The 17,890-nt window shown below is 41.7% G+C and overlaps 1 long non-coding RNA gene across 1 annotated transcript in view; it reads right to left on the minus strand.

Moving 5' to 3' along the window:
* Positions 1 to 15,061: 15,061 nt before the first annotated feature.
* LOC135320900 (uncharacterized) overlaps positions 15,062 to 17,890 on the minus strand; it is an 86,451-nt gene continuing 83,622 nt past the window's right edge. The window contains exon 8 of the long non-coding RNA XR_010380246.1: positions 15,062 to 16,993. This is a non-coding gene — a long non-coding RNA (uncharacterized LOC135320900). The remainder of the gene's footprint in view (positions 16,994 to 17,890) is intronic.

The raw sequence follows: 17,890 nt of genomic DNA on the forward strand, positions 1-17,890 counted from the left end.
TGGAGTGACATATAGAAACACTAACTCTGATTTCTCAGCATGATTCTGAAAGCTGGTTTCAAGTAAAAGCTCTTTGGAATGGAAAAGCCAACTGGAGCTTGTGCCTCACCTTATATAAGTAAGTACCGTAATTCCCCGAGACCAGAAACTGGGTTCTCAAAAACCTAGGTGAAAGTTGGCTTCCACTCACATATGTTTCCAAAATGGAACAAGTGTAGAAGAATTCCTTTGTCTCACCTAAACAGCAAGGCTAAATCTCAAGCACTTACCATGATTTCTCTGCATGTTTACTTGAGTAGATTTAAAGCTAAAAGCATTTTTCGCTCAGATACCTAGTTAGAGCTTATTCCTGCTGTTATATATATCGGTTCGGGCAGTGCCCCAACACCACAATTCTGTTTTCCAGCAGTGTTGGTGAAGGGTGGCTTCCACACATATTCAGTTTTCTCTCATCCTCATTCTTCTGCTTAGACATCAATGCAGGTTGTGTATTGTGGAAGCCAAGGAAATTTTTTTTCATTTAGGATCAGCCTCGGAGAAAACTGAGACCTGCTTCTGCTTCTTTTCCCTGCTAGATTTCCTCTTGGTGCATTACCAATCCTCAAGAGTGAGTTCCTTTAACCAAGTAATTATTTCAAAAAAATGAGCAGGTTTCCATATGGCCATTACTTCTTTTATATTCTTGCTTTTTAATACCTCTCTTCCATCTCTTTATCTCCAGGTGTCTTATTTCTATGTCCTTTGGTTTGGGCTGATGGCTAATCAGCATTAGTGTAGAAATTGTTGCTTGATATTACTGATCTATATTCTTTCCATGGATATTTGATTTATCATTGGATTTTAGGGAAGATAGTTTCTTTAAAAAATCTCTGGTAAGTAACTTGCGGAGGACCCTGATTCTGTTGGTCTAGAACTATAATGCTTAATTTCTGAATAAGTGATACTTTCACAGAGCTCAAAATTCCAAAGGTTTGCGTGTCACCTCTGTCCCGAAGACTTTCAAACTTTTCTTTGGGGGCACTCAGAACTGAGTGTGTGTGTGTGTGTGTGTGTGTGTGTGTGTGTGTGTGTTTGTGTGTGTGTGTGTGTCCTTCTGGACTTAGTTTAGCCTGAAATGAGCAAAGGCAAGTACCCCCCATTTTACACAATCAATAGACGACTTTCACAATTTGATACCTTTTAAAAATATATGAACTGTAATGTTGTAGAATTTTACAAGAGGCAGTGACCTTCAGGACTGTCAGCAATGGAGGCAGAACAGTTGGAGGGACAGCAGGTGCTCGTGCTCAGTGGCTGAAGTCACACAACATCCACGGCCACCTCTGGTTAATCTTATAGAGTGGGTGCTGTCTGCAGGCTTTCAGGGCTGTGCCCCCTCCCCACCAAACATATATATTAGGAAAAGTGGTGAGCCTCAGTATGAGAAACAATAAAGAATTAGTAGGGGAAATTGAGTTTATTGTTTTTAAAAGAAAAATTAACATCCAGGTAGTTTAATTTCAGCTCCTAATAGACTGATGTGTTGACATTCACAAGGATGCGTAAACACCTGCAAGATCATGGGGCAGGACCGGAGACTCTGAAGCAGCAATCACCACACACAACTTCCACTGCTGTCCTTGATAGCCTTATAGAATTACTTGATTAAGAAAAGGCCATAGATTTTACATATCATCATTTTGAGAAACCAGTACTTTTGAAATCTTATATACTAATGTAACTGAATTGGATAAAGAAATGTTAAATGTGTAATAAAGCATCCAAAGAGGTAATGATTACTGAAAACACCACAAATTGAAGAGGACCACAGCATAATGTGCATATATATTTTAATGATCTGGAAGAATCAGCTCAGCAGTCTATTCGAGACATCTAGAGATGATGTCAAAAGTGGGTGTCCTTGGATAGCTTTTTGTGAATGTTAGAGTGAAGTCAGGGTCAGGTACACAAAATTAGTTTAAAAACAAAAGGTGAACCAGATTTCTTTTCAAAAATCTATTGTGTCTTGTTAGAAATCATCAAATCCAGTGTCAAGGGAAGGAAAAAAAAAACCTAGTGACCACGTGACTGTTTCAGGAGCTGGTAGTAAAATGACAGTTGACAATTGTGTAAATTAGATATGATCTTGATGTCCAACTGACCCAAAGATTTTTAGTCCATGTGCCAATAATATATCAAGGAATAAATAGTGATATATGTTTTATCAGCTCTGTTATCCCCCCTTCAAGCCTGCATTTTGATTGGGAAACTAAGAACTTCTACTGCAGGGAGGGGGATTTTCAAAAATGGAGTGTCCCCCAACCGAGAAAATTAAGAAAATGTAGCCATACACTGTAGAGACACAGGGAGATCTGTTGAGCCAGATGACACTTGCTTTACTGTCAACTAGTGGAGGTGCAGCTTTTTGAAGTCTTGGGTACCACGTTGCTGCCTTTCTCAAGGTATTGCCGACGGCTCTTGAGAAGCGATGAAGTGAGGCCAAGGAATTAGCCTCCGAATGCCCTTTGCCATGGATGTTGTCTCTATTCGCCACTTTTAAGCTTTAGCTTAGACAAGTTGCCGTGTCTTGCCAAGTGAGCTAAATACAGTAAGTACATCTTGAAGCACACGACTCTTTCCTCCTCACTGCAGCAGAGGACCTCTGCATTGGAGCATCCTGAGATGTCATCAATTGTCATTTTTTATGTTCGGAATCAGTAAGGATGCTATGTCCACATGGATGAGGAGGGTAAGATTTCATTCTCTAAAGTGTCAATGATGGGTTGACCTTTTCACTTAAAGGGTCTCACATCAACAAATGCGTGTCTGTTCTGGACCAAGAAGAAACAAGTGTTTGAAAAAGAATAGCTTGAAAGGTCAGTGGGACATGTCAGGCATCTTCTTCATGTCCTCAATTTCGGGTATCCAACATGGTTTTCCTATCCTGAGTGATACTGACAATTTGCCGTGCTCTGTGCCACATGTATACCAAAGGCTTTCCTAAATAAAATATCTAGAAATGGTAACATTCTTGATATGTGTTAAACCGGGGGATGTGAAGGATTTAAAATTAGTCCCTAATGTGCATTGATTTTTTTAAAGACATCAATTTTATAGAAACTTTTGAAGAATTAAAGTGACAGAAAATTACAAAGCACCTTTTCCTTCTGGTAAGAAAGGGTTCTGTATTCCTTTATTGATGAATGTAACATAGAATCAGTACTAATATTGTTTGTATTGTACTTAGTGTTTACAGAGTGATTCACAGATATTCTCCTATTTCATCTGTGCAATGACCTCTGGAAGATAAGATTTCCTAGTTATGCTTTTTAATGTCTATTTTTAACTCTGTCTAAAAGCAGATTGAGCCCCATTTGCTCAATTTAGAAGGCTGGACTGATATTGTGTCAGAACATTCCATGAGGCAGAGGAAAGGAAGAGACTGGGGTTCTACATGATGGAAGCTGCTCCTGAAATGATTTGACCAGCAGTCTTATCCATTTTTCCCAAGGCTGGAAACAAAACATAACCCAAGACAAGGAAAACAAGGATCCCATGTGACTCCAGCCTTGGCACATAGAGTCACTGCTGTCTTTCTGTGCCTTGGAGAGGAGGATGCTTTGGGACTGTGTTCTACAAACTCTGTTTTGTTTATCTCCACAGTGTCTTGTTTTACTGGCATATGCTGTAACTTGATTTAAATTTCATAGCTTTAAAACAAAAATCAAGATCTCTTTATCATTTATTAACTATTTGGTAAAGAGTTTTTGGTGAATATTGAACTTTATTATTAGGTCTTACCATGGCAATGCACAACACCTAGTTCCCCAGATAACAGCAGTGGCTTAAACATGCTAAAATTGTATTTCCCTCTTACATAAAGAAGTCAAGCAATCGGTAGCCCAGGGCTGGTTTGCATGATGGCCCCTGGGTCAGAGAACAAGATGCCTGTTATCTTCAGCCCATCAACCTGATGGCCCAAAGTGGCTGCCTGAGGGTCAACCATCAGGTCCACATTCCAGGCAGCAGAGAGGAGGGAAGAAAGGTGCTTCAGTTCCCTTTTGGGATGGTTCTGTAAAGTCCCAGGTAGCTTTCCTGCTTTTATCTTGCTTTAGACAGAGGGCTGAGAGACAGCTTGCTATGAGGTAAGCTCAACTCAGGACCAGCCTTCTCCCTCGAGGGGAGGGGAGGGAGTGCGCGGGGAGGAACCGATCATCCTGCACATGGTGTAAGACACCACGATGAGCCGCCGGGGGCCTCTGCAGTCCGCCCATTGCTTTGGGCTGCACTGAGCGGTTGGTAACGGTTGAGATTTTCACGTAGAGGTGCGTGTATGCTTAAACAATTGCTCGGTTCATTTAAACTAGTGGCTACCAGAGCACGTTGGAGAACACATTTGTTCTCACCTTCTAGCCAGTGACCCTCCCGCCAGGTTGCTGTCCTGCTGTTCATTTCCACGTTATTTTCCAAGACTTCCAGAGGAAATGTAAGCAGCCTGATGCTCAAATGCTTTTCTGTGTGATTCCCCCCTTGTTCTTTGAAGGAAAAACAAATTGCCTAGAGAAGAGTGGACAAAATTCCAACCCTCCATTTCTTTAAAGCTCTGAGATTTGGTGTTAGGAAATAGAAGAAAATTCCAGAAACACCGTTAAGAAACATTATTTCTTTCAAATGTGATTTTTAACAGCAAAGGACAATATAATTTATAGAACAACTTTTAAGACAATTGAATTGGCAGTAAGTTCACATAATGAAACTTCCAACAAGTCTTTATATTTCTCCTGGAAATTCCTTGGCTATTGGTGTAAATTATTAATAATTAATATCAGCTTTCTATTCTTTCTCTTCCTGTAGTTGTAGAGTTACATGAAAATAGCTTGTTGTGTCACTGAGAAAGCCTCCTGGTCAGCCTTTTAGTTAAACAGCTTGTGTGCGTTTCGGTGGCAGGTGTGCTAAATAGTAGTTTTCAGGCACTTGGGGGATGCCCATCACACCAGCACTGTGGGAGCCTATTTCTCACCCACGACCAGGTGAGACCCTCCTTTCCTCCACTGCCTCGCCCAGCCCCCCGCATTCTGGTTATTTCTCACCACCCAATTTCATCAGATTCAGCCCTGCACAAGCAGAACAAGTCTTGGTTTCTCAAAGACCAGGATCTTAGTTCTAGGTTTTCTGTTAAAGGACAGTGTATAAAATCAGGCAAATTTATGTGTCTATTGAGGCCTCGGGATCTCTGCAATTAAAACAAGAAGTTGAGTTACAATACTATTCTTTTCCACTTCTGAATTTCTATAACTCCACACAATAGCTTTTTTATTAATTAGCTAAAAATTTTTCCAGAATATATTTTCCTAAGATTCACAAATATCTGTTACTTTATATTTAAAGATGCTATATTTAAAAAATGGAATAATTATTTACTTTTAAAAAGTAATTTAAGTCAAGAAATGTTTGATACTGAAAGTTTACTATGAGTCCAAGTATGTAAGCTTAATTTTTGTGGTACTGTCGTTAAAACACACAACGTGAGAGTTGTGGGTTAAGTTTTATCTGGGGCAAAATGAGGACCAGAGCCCAGGTGTCAGCATCTCAGAGAGCTCGGAGGAACTGCTCTGAATTTGAGGGGGAGTTCAGCATTATATGAGATTTCATTGAATGCTGACGTGCAGTCAAGTATACGTTAAGTCAGAGGCTGCTGCTATTCGAGGAACAGGTGTCTCTGTTAATGATTTTAGTGCTTTTCTAGATAGGAGGAGATGCAAGAATTTGGGCTCATAAAATTTCCTGAAAATGTCTAACTATCTGAAAGATTTTCTGCCCATTTTCCCAGAGCACAGAGCCCCCCATTCCTGATCTCCACCCTGAACTACTTTCAGAGGGTGTTCAAGGTCAGCAGCTGCAGCGGCTCATGACTTAATCAAATCAGAGGCAGATGACAAGTGCCAATTTTTAGTTGACAATATGTATATATTGTAGGAAAAAATGTTACTTTCCAACCCTACCCCTGTTTTACTTTTAGTTAGAGGTCAACTGATAACTGTTAGATGACTTAAGTCAGATGAGGGGTGAAGGAGTCGTCTCGTGAGCCGGCCAGTGCTCTATGTCAGCCTCCTTCATCACATTCAATTTTCTTTCTGTTCAAACAGCATGCATCTGATTTTATGAAGTTTGGAGACTGTCCTGAGCACATGGGGTCTGGAAGTGGCCCTGTTCCTGTGGTCTTTGTTTATTCTGTGAATTATGGTGTGAATCTTTATGTGCCCAAGCTTCATCATAATTTCAAACTTTAAGGATTTAAATATGGGAGATGGATGCCAAGTTCTGGGAATAGATTTTCAGGATAACAGCCAGGATTGGTAAAAAGTAGGGAGAATGGATACAGCCTTTAAAAAAGAAAAGTTATTTTACAATTTCTGGCAGATAAATTAAAGTCCTTGTTGGGATTCTATCAGGAATGTTTAATTGGGAGACCTACCTCCCATTTTCATGAAATAAAATAATTTTATTATTTGTTTAGTGCCTACTGTCTAACAAATAAGTATCCCCTTTGCATATATTTTTATCATTTAATCTCTACAAAGATTCCCTGGAGAACACACGTGTCACAGGTGAGGGAACCAAGATCATCCAGGGTAAGTGGCTGGAAGGCAGATGGGTTGGAGGGCTTACCCTCCTTCAGGCTGAGACAGAGACACCAAGGTTTATTGACAAGCGTGTAGCTGAAGTGGTTTATTTAATACTTTGCTTCCTTGATGAATTGGATCTCTTGAAATTGTTTATGTCTGTCTTATCTTCCCCTCTCTCCTCTGCCTCAGGACTTCTCCTCGTAAGTAGTATGAATTCAGCCTGAGCTGATTCAGGAAAATCAGAAAATAAAAAATTAGCCCACACAAATGACTTCTTAGTCCTTGTAATTCAGTACTTCCTAAAATTCTCAGAAACGCAAGGAAGGTGTGTTACTTCGGGGACTGAGTGCATTTAAAGTGTGAGAAATGTTAAGTGTGATCTGGTAAAGGCGCAGGCTCTATAGACAAAGATCCGGGTTTGGATCCTGGTTCCATCAAGTACTGGAAACATGACCACCTACAGCCTCAGTTTCTTCATGTGTTAAATGGGCTGATGGAGCTCACCTCCAAGTGGTCAGGTCAAAATGAGATGGTACGAGTGACTCTCAGGCAGAATGCTTGGCAAAGTGCTAGTTGCTCTTGCTGGTTTATAATGTCCTCTTAGGTAATTCCGTTGTCCATTGGCTTGAGAATACCTCCTCATTTGATTTAAGAAAAATAGCATGCCTTAAGAATTTTAAAAATAAGGAATGAAGATTTACTGATTAATGCTGGGTGTATTTTTATAGTTCATTTATTTAAAAAAAAAGTAGGAGTTCTCTAAAGAGAATTTATTCAGTGTGCCTAGAATATGATTCAGTTAAAAATGGTTTTCCTTTAAATACTTTTCAGAAATTTTCTGTGATATTTTTCTTGAAAAGTACTTGAAGATTTCTGAGGAGGTTTTACATTTAGAAAAGTTTATTCTTGTAACATTGACACATTAAATAAATGATTCATATCCCTGGACAGCATAAAGCACTGGCTTTTTTTTTTTTAATATATATAATTTTGGTGGTTAGTTCTATGACATTTTATTGGGTAGAACTATCTCCCATTTCCATTTTACAGGCAGAGAAGATGAGTCATATGATACTCACTATACAAGAGAAGCAGAGGCTGATTAATTTGGGCAGAAGTGTAAAAGGGTGTGGAGAAAAAAATCGTTGACTCGCAAACTGGACGCATTCTGTGGTGCTGTGCAGCTGAAACGGATTTGATTTTGCTTCTGGGTTGTCCTAGGTTTTGGCACATGTGCCTGGAAATGTCTCTCGGGCAAAGATGCTTATTTAAGAAGGTTGTCATTGTAAATGTTCTTAAGAGTATTAAACAAATTCCACAGCAAATAAATGAACATGTTTGGAAGGTTTTCCACCCTAATGTAATTTCCAGAAAACAGACATGATTCACTTGCTAAACCAAACACACAGTTACAATAATGAGCCTGGCTCACATGACTGGACAGCACGGAGGGAGCCTCATCTATTGGCCTGGGTTATGCTGCAGTAACTGCACCTGAAATTTTAATTAGAATTTATTTACAGCGAGTGCTGCTTCCGCGTTTTTCTCCCCAAAGTAAGGAAGCGCCCTCAATGCCTGGCCATTAGTCTGCAGAGCCCCGCGGCTCACACACTCCCCTGCTCATCAGGAGGCTGATGGAGCCAGTTTGCTTAGACACACTTAGCTACACTCGCAGCGGGGATCATCAGTCTCTTCTGTGTGTTGATCTCCACGTGCAGGGGAGAAAATCGACTTTTGCTGCCGACAAACGCTAATTGACTACCAGTGGTTTCAGAGGGACTGTGATGTTGAAAACTGGTGTCCCATTCATTTTTATATGTTGGATGCTGACAAATTTCACGGCAACACCTTCACGGTAAGTACACCCACCAGGGAGGGTGTCGGAGTTTGAATCTGTGTGTTTTAGTATTCAGATCCTGGCACTGGTCAGTTTACAGTGTTCTCGCTGGGTTTGGGAGACTGTTTCTGGAGCGATTTCTTTGGCTTCCAATAAATTTGCAAAGCCGTCTCCTTCAGTCGATTTCTGATGAGTTGAGTTGGGAGGGCATGTGAAATTGGGGCGGGCAGAGAGGTGCAATGAAAACTAGCCACCATCTGGTTACCTTTCATTTTTTGTGGGCCAAAAATGCTTGTCTTCTTTTCTTTTCTCCTCCATTCATCCCTTCAGGTCAGGGAGTCGTCTTCAAGAATTTCTTCCTAAAATGTAAAGTAATGATGAAGGCAGTGTGTTTCTGTGGTTGATTTCATTTGATTTGCTTTCATTGTTAAAGATTTTCTGGTGAGGTTCTTATAGCTCTTAAAAGCTGGAAGAGCAGCAATACCAAGGAGAGAAAGTCAGAGAAATGAGTCAGCGGCCCCTGTGAGGTCTGGGGGACGAGGGCAGGAGGTGGGGCGGAGGCAGCACCGTGGCCTCACCTGCAGCCCTGAGGGCAACGTGCGCATGTAAAGCCAGCGTCTCTTGTCACCATGTGTTCTAACAGGACTCCCACTAAAGGAATGCGAGGAGATTTGGGGAGGCCTTAACTTTTACCCTCTTGCCAAACATCTTTAATGCTGACTGTATTTATTCAAGATGACACAGAGATCACCTGCAGAGTGTGAGGAAGCGGTGCTTGCTTCCTGTCTTGCCCGCCCCAGGCTCACTCATCAGACACCTGATTCTTGCAGGCACTGCAGTTCCCGTGGGGGGAGCTCTGCTCCTCGGGGAGCTGGGCACGGCAGTGCGCACATTGAAGCCGGCCGCACCATCGCTGATCCCACTCCAAATGGTGAGATGAGCCCTTTGTGTAAGTAGTAGAGGTGGGATCCAGAGTCTTCCTGTGTTTGAGTTTTGCAGTAAAGCCAACTTGGAGGAAAGAAAGAAAATGCCTACTGTTCCATGACTGTGTCCTAAGGGTTTAAAGCTCACTGTGGAGCACACGTGAGATCTCATTCAGTAAATACTCTGGGGTCTTGATTCTGACTTGTCTTGAATTTGGCATTCTCATGTTATTTCTCTTAAAATATGTCTAAGCAATCATTTTTGTTTGATGGTTATGTGTGCATAAGTGTCCTGAAGAAACTGTTGTGGATGGAAGTGTGGGTACCAGAAGGGCTGGTGGCCCTGGGGGCTGCCCGAGCTCCACACCATTTGTTACCAGCAGTCTTTCAGATTGCATCTTATTCCAGAGCTCATCGGGGCTCCCATCTCTCACTACGTGACTTTAGAGAATATTTGTTCAGAGGGGAGGGGACGGGGTGCTTCCAAGTTTGGGTTCTGGGGTTCCCTGTCTAAAGGTGGCACTGGAACAAATCATTTATTCATGGAGTAATGAAGCCCCCCAGTCTCGTGGCTAATTGGAACTCCCTGTCCTTCTTCATTTTAGGAGCTGGAGGGCTTGTGTTAGGCCCCCAAACCTGTTTTTTGGTGAGCTTTCAGTCCTATAACTCCACCTGGGTTGTCCCGTTTCAGTCACATGACTTTGATTTTTGCAGGTAGGTGTGAATCCTGGATAGTGCCTGGGACTTCCTGGTTTCCCCTACAGTAGGGACACTGAAGAAAGTTCACCCCATAAGGTGTGTTCGGGGGCCTCGAGGACAAGTAGGGACCCACAGACAGATGTCTGGATGGGTGGCGATCAGGCCCAAGTCTTGGAAGAACAGAGATTCCATTACTGTTTTAACAGTGAAATTGAAGGAGTAATTCTGGAAGGTCTGATGCAACTGAGATTAAAATTATTATATGGTTTTTATTGTTAGCAGGAGTGGTTTTTAATCCTTAGACCCAGTCCCCCCTATTGACAATAAATATTTTGTAACCTTTCTTTTCTGGTGCCCGGAAGTGAACGTCATAGAAAATGTAACCTAACTATAAATATGATAAACAAATAGACAGGTAGATGGAAAGATGTTTTGCCTAAATTCTTATATTATGGGGTATTTTATATTCTATGCTAATTAGTGACCACTCAGGACAAAAGGCACATACAAAGGGAGTCACTTCTAATAAACTATTTTTCCAACCCTTACCTAACTGGGAAACAAGTGGCTTCAGAATGTTAGAGCACCTCCCAAGTCCCTGGGGAAATCTCCTTGTCAGAGTTACACTTGCTTATGGTGTCCTGTGCCAAGTGCAAGCAGATGCGGTTCGGAAGCTGCCCGGAGGCTGACTCCGGGGATTCCTTCTCCGTCGCAGCTGTGAGGGAGCCTGTCTTTCCTGACCACAACCAAAGAGGCGATTTTGAATCTCTTAAAACTGCCATACCAGTGTATATCACAACCCTCACAAGATACGTTGAATAAAGTAGAAAACTTTAAGTGTCTCCTTTAGGATAGAAATAGGGTATAAAAGAAATAAATTAAAAAATTCTAGTGCCCGAATAAGTGCTACATTACACTGGCTGCATTATAAGGTTAGAAAACTTCATTACCGCTTTACATACCACATCTTGTATTTAGATTTTATTTATCTTTTTTTCCCTAAAGAAAAAACAATCATTTGATGAGTTCTTGTGTCAGAGGTGATGAGCAGAGAGCAAGTGTAAAACCGGGAACCGTGGTGCTGGTTAGTCTAAGACCATTTCCGTCACTGCGCAGATCATCTTTACTCATTTTACTGCACTTTTTGGAATCACCTTCTCACTTGGAAAAACTCCCGTGTCAGTTGGATTTGCTAGTAAAACAATTCTTTTTCTTACCTAGAACATCAGTGATGTTTTCAAGATGATAAAAAAAATTTGCCCATGGCATTTAAACAGTTGCTTGTTCTCGTAACTCATGGCTCACGGTCTCGTATTTGTCACAATTGGAACTGTGTTTTCTTTGTGCAAATTCTCATTGCTTTGGTGACGCAGGGACACTTGTCCTTACTGGATGGAATATGATAGTAGTTTTTTGCATTCTCTCCCTAAATCTGGAGTCCTGTGTTATGTTTCCTGTTAACTTAAAAAATAGGAATATTGTTATTTACCTAAATATCTAACCTCACACCAGTGGTGCATATCAAATTGGTCCAAATAAGAATTCCAATATTAAATGAAACAGTAATTTCACAACCCACTTTTCCAAAAATTTGGATTGATGGTTCAATTATACCAGGGACATTAGCTGTTTTAATTGAATCAATCATTGCTTTCTTCAATAAAATTTTCCATTCCATCTGCTCTTTTGGTTTATTGTTCTTCAGTGTTTCATTTGCTTTCTTTCCCAAAAATATATGATTTTGGCTTTTGTCATTGAAAACCCTTACTGGTTTTGCTACCTCATGCTGGAGTGGAAGGCTTGTGACTGTTTTATAGTCACTGGTTTCATGGTTGTATGAGTGCTTAATGCCACGTTGCAGGGGTGTGGAGACCTAATGAATTGTGTACATAAAAGGCTTAGTCTACACTGAGTGCAGGGTTAGTGTTCACAGCCCATGTCATCAGTATCATAATTAATCCATTACAATCATCCTCTATTAATCAGTGTTTTCCTTCTAACGTCTCCAGGAGAGGAAATGTAGTAGTCTAAATGCAAATCTTTGCCAAACTTTCAGTCAATTCAATACCTTTAAAGCTTTGCTGTCAATAGGACTGTGTGCCTTCCATCCCTAATTCTACTCCTCCTGACCCAGGACGCGGTCTCCACAGCTGATGATCCATGAGACACTGGATTCTTGGTCCCATGGCTCTGTGTGTTCTGGGACTTCTGGGGACTTCAGCACTGTTTTAGGGGCTTTGGGTCCCACCTCTTCATAGCATTGCTGAGATGAGATCTGTGGGTTCACCCTCATTCTTGACTGTATGGTGCATTTTTTCTAGAACCAACACACGCCACCGTGGCAGCACTACTTTGAACACGTGCTGGGGCAGCGTGTGCTTGTCAGTTCTTGGGTTTAAATTTTCTGTTCTAATTTCTATAATGGGGTATATTGACAGATACACTCCATTTAAACAGAAGCTCTGTGGGGTTTTCAGCAACTTCTAAGAACATAAATATTCCTGAAGCAGCTAATCTTCCTCCCAACAAGTGAGGAGCAAGCCGGCAAGTCCTGGGGGCCTGTGGCGGCCAAGCTGTGCAGCCCAGGCTGCTCACCGAGGAACAAGGAGAAAATCTTAAAAACCTACTTCCATGCTGTCTTTCACAGAATCTCAGAAATGAACGTTTTAATATCTAAAGAGGGGTGTTTTTTTTAAATAAATTTTTTATTTTTTTCCTTTTTCAGTTTTATCAGGTAGAATTTTTACAGTTCAACTTCACATACACATATTGCATGTAAATACATGTATAGAGCATACTGCATTTTTTAGTTTACATATATGTACTAATTATTGTTTCATAAGAACAGATTAGAGCTTTAGATTTTTAAAATTAGTTACCAGAGGAATAAGGACATCTACAAAAGAATAAACAGAATATGGTAATCCAATCACAAAGGACGGTCAGATGTGCTTGCATATATTCAAGAAATCAAAACAATATTTAGTTCATTTGTGGTCTTATTATTATTGCTATTAATTTTAGATTCCCCATAAATGAAGTCATATGGCATTTTTCTTTCTCTTTCCACCCCACTTCACTTAAAATGACAGTCTTCAGGTCCATCCATGTTGCTGCAAATGGCATCTTTTATGGCTGAGTAGTATTCCATTGTATATATGTATCACCTCGTCTTTATCCAGTCATGTGCTGATGGACATTTGTGTTGCTTACATGTTCCTTGTTCTATGTCCCTTCTGGCAACAATTACGGATTTTAAATATTTTCCAACTTAAAATCCTTCCTGAAGGAGATGTGGTAACTGGAATCAAAAACAGTTACAGCACAGGGTTGTTTTTGATGGCCTTGGGGGCTTGGTAGAAAGGTTGGCAGAAAGGATTTCAGATTCTGATCAAATGAGTCCTCCTCTTGTAGCCCTGCTGACCGCCTCTCTCACGGCCTGCCCTACAAGTCTGACCAGTCCCTTCTGTGAATCCTACTGTATTGTGCACAAATTTTGTCCAATTGGTGTCATCCAGTATGGACCTTAAGTGAGGCACCCAAGCTCCTGTGTTGGTTTCTTCCATCAGTCCTTACTTCCTTGGGAGCCAGGACTGTCTCATTGCCCCAAGGATCCCTAATGCCTAGTGAGATGCATGATAAAGCTGGTACTTAATGAGCACATGGGTCAAATGGAAAAACCTGATCAAAAAAAGGCCCTCATTTTTCAGACATGCCTACTTGAGCACATAGGGTAAAATGACATGTCTTCTTGGATTTGCTGTCAAATACTTCAACAAAGGACAAATAAAAGAACAAAGGTCTGAATAAAGGAAATATGGAAAAGTTTGTGAATTCCTTAATCTGGGTGATTGGCTTATTGTACTATACTTACTCATGTATACTTAAGTTAGTTTATAATTTTACTGTCATTAGCTGAATAGCAAGTATTAATGCGTATTAATTGAAATCCTTAGAACTGAACAAACTTACCCCACACAAAATCCTTAATATCCTAGTAGTTTGTCTTTCAGAAATCTTTTCCCACAAAGACAGGAAAAAAGGGAAAGGCAGATCCGTGCAGTATTTCCACGTTGTCAAAAGACCAAAGGCCGATACAAAAGAAGAGATTGTAAAAAAGATAAAGAGGCTGAAATCAATGTCCGGAAAACCTAGCTAACAATCCTAAATGGCCCAACTTAACTAACCTCAGCACTGCTGCATCAAGAATGGGGCAAATAGCACCTAGTGGATTTTTTTTTAATAAATAAATAATAATCCAGTTCCTACCACAGGCAATTATGATAAGACTGAGTATAATTTCTAACACCAACTAGTGTACAAATCATAATTTCTACTTGATTCAAACTGCTTCTTCTATAAAATTTGAATCTTTTTATTCTTAAGACAGATTTGTGGCCTATGACCTAGTGATAAAATTTTCAACTGGCTTGTATTAAAAAAGGTTCACCATAGTGAGAGTTTATTACATCAAGTATTCCTTTTTGGGAAACCCATGTGCCTTGTCATTCTCTTTCATAAGATTTCCTGTGGAAAATTCAATCCTTCATTCAGGAAAAGGCTGAGCAATATATCTCATGGGAAAACCTTCATAAACTGCAACACAAGAAAATGAAAATGACAGTGAGCAGCCCGTGAAGCCGGCAGACATACAGCGCACGGCTGTGTTCCCGCCTCGAATTTCTTTAACCAGCAGGGAAAATGTGCATTTCAAGAAATAGACATAAACAATTTTCAGGACCTGAGCACACAATTTCCCTTTCAGGGTTTAGTGGGCTTCCATTTAATTCTATGAGAAATGTTTAAAACAACAGAACAACAGCTGAGATAGGGTTTAAAGTAACTTTTATGTCTTAGTGAAAATAAAGCCAACTGATAGTTATCATTTTTACTTTATTTGATCTCACTCTCTTACTTTACCTCCCCAACTTCCTCCAGAAAATGATTGTGAACATCCCCTCCTGTGTCAGAAGGCTAAGTAGAAAGTACCAATCAAATGGAGGTGGGCTTTGTTGTTTTATTTTTCAAAACAAACAAGTTTAATTCATGTGATTTAATAATTTACATCAGAAACAAAGTCTACTCAATAAATGGTAGCCAACACATGTCATCATAGCTGCTCATCAGGTTTGGCCCCACGTTACACACTTTTACATGGACATGTGCCATGTGCTGTCATGGGAAATGGTGAGTGGGGACAGGGCCTCTGCTCTCACAGGGCACACAGCCTGGTGGGGAGGTGGTGTTCAATCATTGCCCTTTTTTTTAATATAATTACAAATTATGGGAAATGCTATTTAAAAAGAACAAAATGAGTCAATGAAAGTGAAAAATACAAGGACAGTATTTAGGCTGAGGGAAGACAGGGAACCTCTTTGAAGAGCTGACACTCCACTGAGACCCAAAGGACAACTCCGGTGCTGCAGGTGAAGGGCAGGGACACATTGATAAAGGGCTGATATCCAGAATATACCAAAATCTCTTTAAACTCAACAAGAAGGATGAACAACCTGATTAAAAAATGAGCAAAATTCCTGACACAGATCTCATCAAAGAAAAAATCTAGATGCCAAAGAAGTCTATGGAAAGATGCTCCACAGCATCTGTCATCAAGGGGATGCAGACTGAAACAGCGAGGTACCACTGCACACCTGTCAGAACTGCCAAAACTCTGAACACTGACAGCACCAAATGCTGGTGAGGATGTGGAGCATAAGGAATTCTCATGCATTGCTGGTGGGAATGTAAAATGGCCCAGATACTTTGGAAGACGGTCTGGCAATTTTTTACAAAACTAAACGTACTCCTAACACATGATCCGGCAACTGTGCTCCTTGGTGTTTACTCGACGAAATGGAAACTTATGTCCACACACAAAACTGCATACAGATGTTAATAGCAGCTTTATTCATAATCACCAGAACTCAGAAGCAACTAAGCTGTTCTTCAGTAGGTGAATGGATTAACTGTGGTCCAGCCAGAAAATGGACTATTATTTGGTGCTAAAATGAAATGAGTTATCAAGGCATGGAAAGACATGGAGGAACCTTAAATGCATATTACTAAGTGAAAGAAGCCAATCTGGGAAGGTTCCGCAACTGTCTGATTCCAACTGTATGGTGTTCTGGGAAAGGGAAAACCACAGAGACTAAAAGATCAGTGGCTGTCAGAGGCTAGAGGGGAAGGAGCAATGAATGAGGTGCAGCACAGAGCATTTTAAGGTCACTAAGACAGACTACTCTGTATGATGCTGTGACGGTGGATACATGTCATTGCACATATGTCCAAACCCACAGAGTGCACACCACCAAGTGTAAATCCTAGTGTTAAGTCTGGGCTCTGGGTGATGATGACGTGTCAGTGCAGGTTCACCCATTGTCGCAAATGCATGCTCTGGTGCAGGCGTCAATAGTGAGGAGGCTGTGGGGACAAACTGCAGTTCATACACTGAATCCAGCCCCAGACACCGCTGTTAATAAAGCTCTGTGGGTGTGTGGAATGTCCGGATGCTCTGGCGTCTGAACAGCAGAGCTGAGCAGCTGCACCAGAGATCAGGAGGTTTGCAGACCCTGAAATATTTACTCCCAAGCTCTTGACAGAAAAAGTCTGCTGAGCCCTATTCTAAACGAATCAGAATTCACCCTGATGAGACAGGACAGCAGGGCCCAAACCAGGCATGGTTAATGGGACTGAAGCAATGTTTTAGTTCCAACACCTTTGCTGAAGTCCTGCAGATCCCGCGACAGACTGTAGCCAGGAAGCGTCTGCAGAAGGAGTCGGTAGAAGACCTTCCCGCCAGGCTCCGGGATGCCGGGGGCCGCGCGCTGCACGGGGGCCACCCGCTTGAAGAAGGCGGACTTGCGGTGGAAGCCGATCAACTCATAGAGCTCGGAGAGGATGCTGCACTGCTGAATTCTCTCCTAGGAATGCTGAAGCACAGGGAGAAAAGCAACAAGCATCTGAACGAAACATGTAATGGAAAAAAGACCCGTAAAAAATTTTCCCTTAAAACAGAGACCGAACGACACAGGAAGGAAGAGGAAGGCTGACTTCATGCACTGATGGGACCGGATGCAGAAATGCAGGGAAGCAGCGCTGTGCGGATGCTCCAGACCCCCTCTGGGCCCCACCTTTCCGCGTTCCGCCTCTCCTTTTACTAGAAAGTTCCGTATTCCCTGAAACAGAGGAATCTGCTACCTAAACATGGGACACAGAGAAGGGAAAGAGGAAAAGGACGGGAAAGTAAAGGAACAACAATTCATCTACACCCTAGGGTTTGGGCGGGACTTTCACCAAACACACAACCGCTCAAAGCACAGAGCACACAGTGAGAGGCTGACAGAGTGACTGCGACTTCTGCTCCTTAAACACAAGCAACCTGCCAGCACACGCTGTGCCCGTTACTGAATCATTACAATCATTTCAGAAACTATTACTACCCCAGCTCACAGGCAAGGAAATCTGAATCTCGGGGAGGATTTATTATCATCCTGGACAAATTCCCATGGCCCAGAATTGTCAGAGCCTCCGGCAGACCCTGGACTAAAATGCTCCTCATCACCACGGGCCCTGAGCCTCAGGCTGAGGCCACGTTAGGTCTGCACCGGCCCAGAGCACGAGTCTGTGGGACAGGGAGTGGTCCCATTTGAAGTGCCAGGCCAAGGCCCTCAGGAACATATGTAATGAAACCAAATACCCAAACTCATTTCCAAGCACTTCCCTGTCCGGTAGGACTGCTCAGCACATCTGGCTTATCACCTGTGCACAGGCTGTGCAAGGGGCCCAGACAGTGACGTGACGTCCCCATGGAAGTGGCTCAGAGACCG

This window comes from Camelus dromedarius, unplaced genomic scaffold (genome assembly GCF_036321535.1).
Source record: "Camelus dromedarius isolate mCamDro1 unplaced genomic scaffold, mCamDro1.pat HAP1_SCAFFOLD_41, whole genome shotgun sequence".
Lineage (NCBI taxonomy): Eukaryota > Metazoa > Chordata > Mammalia > Artiodactyla > Camelidae > Camelus > Camelus dromedarius.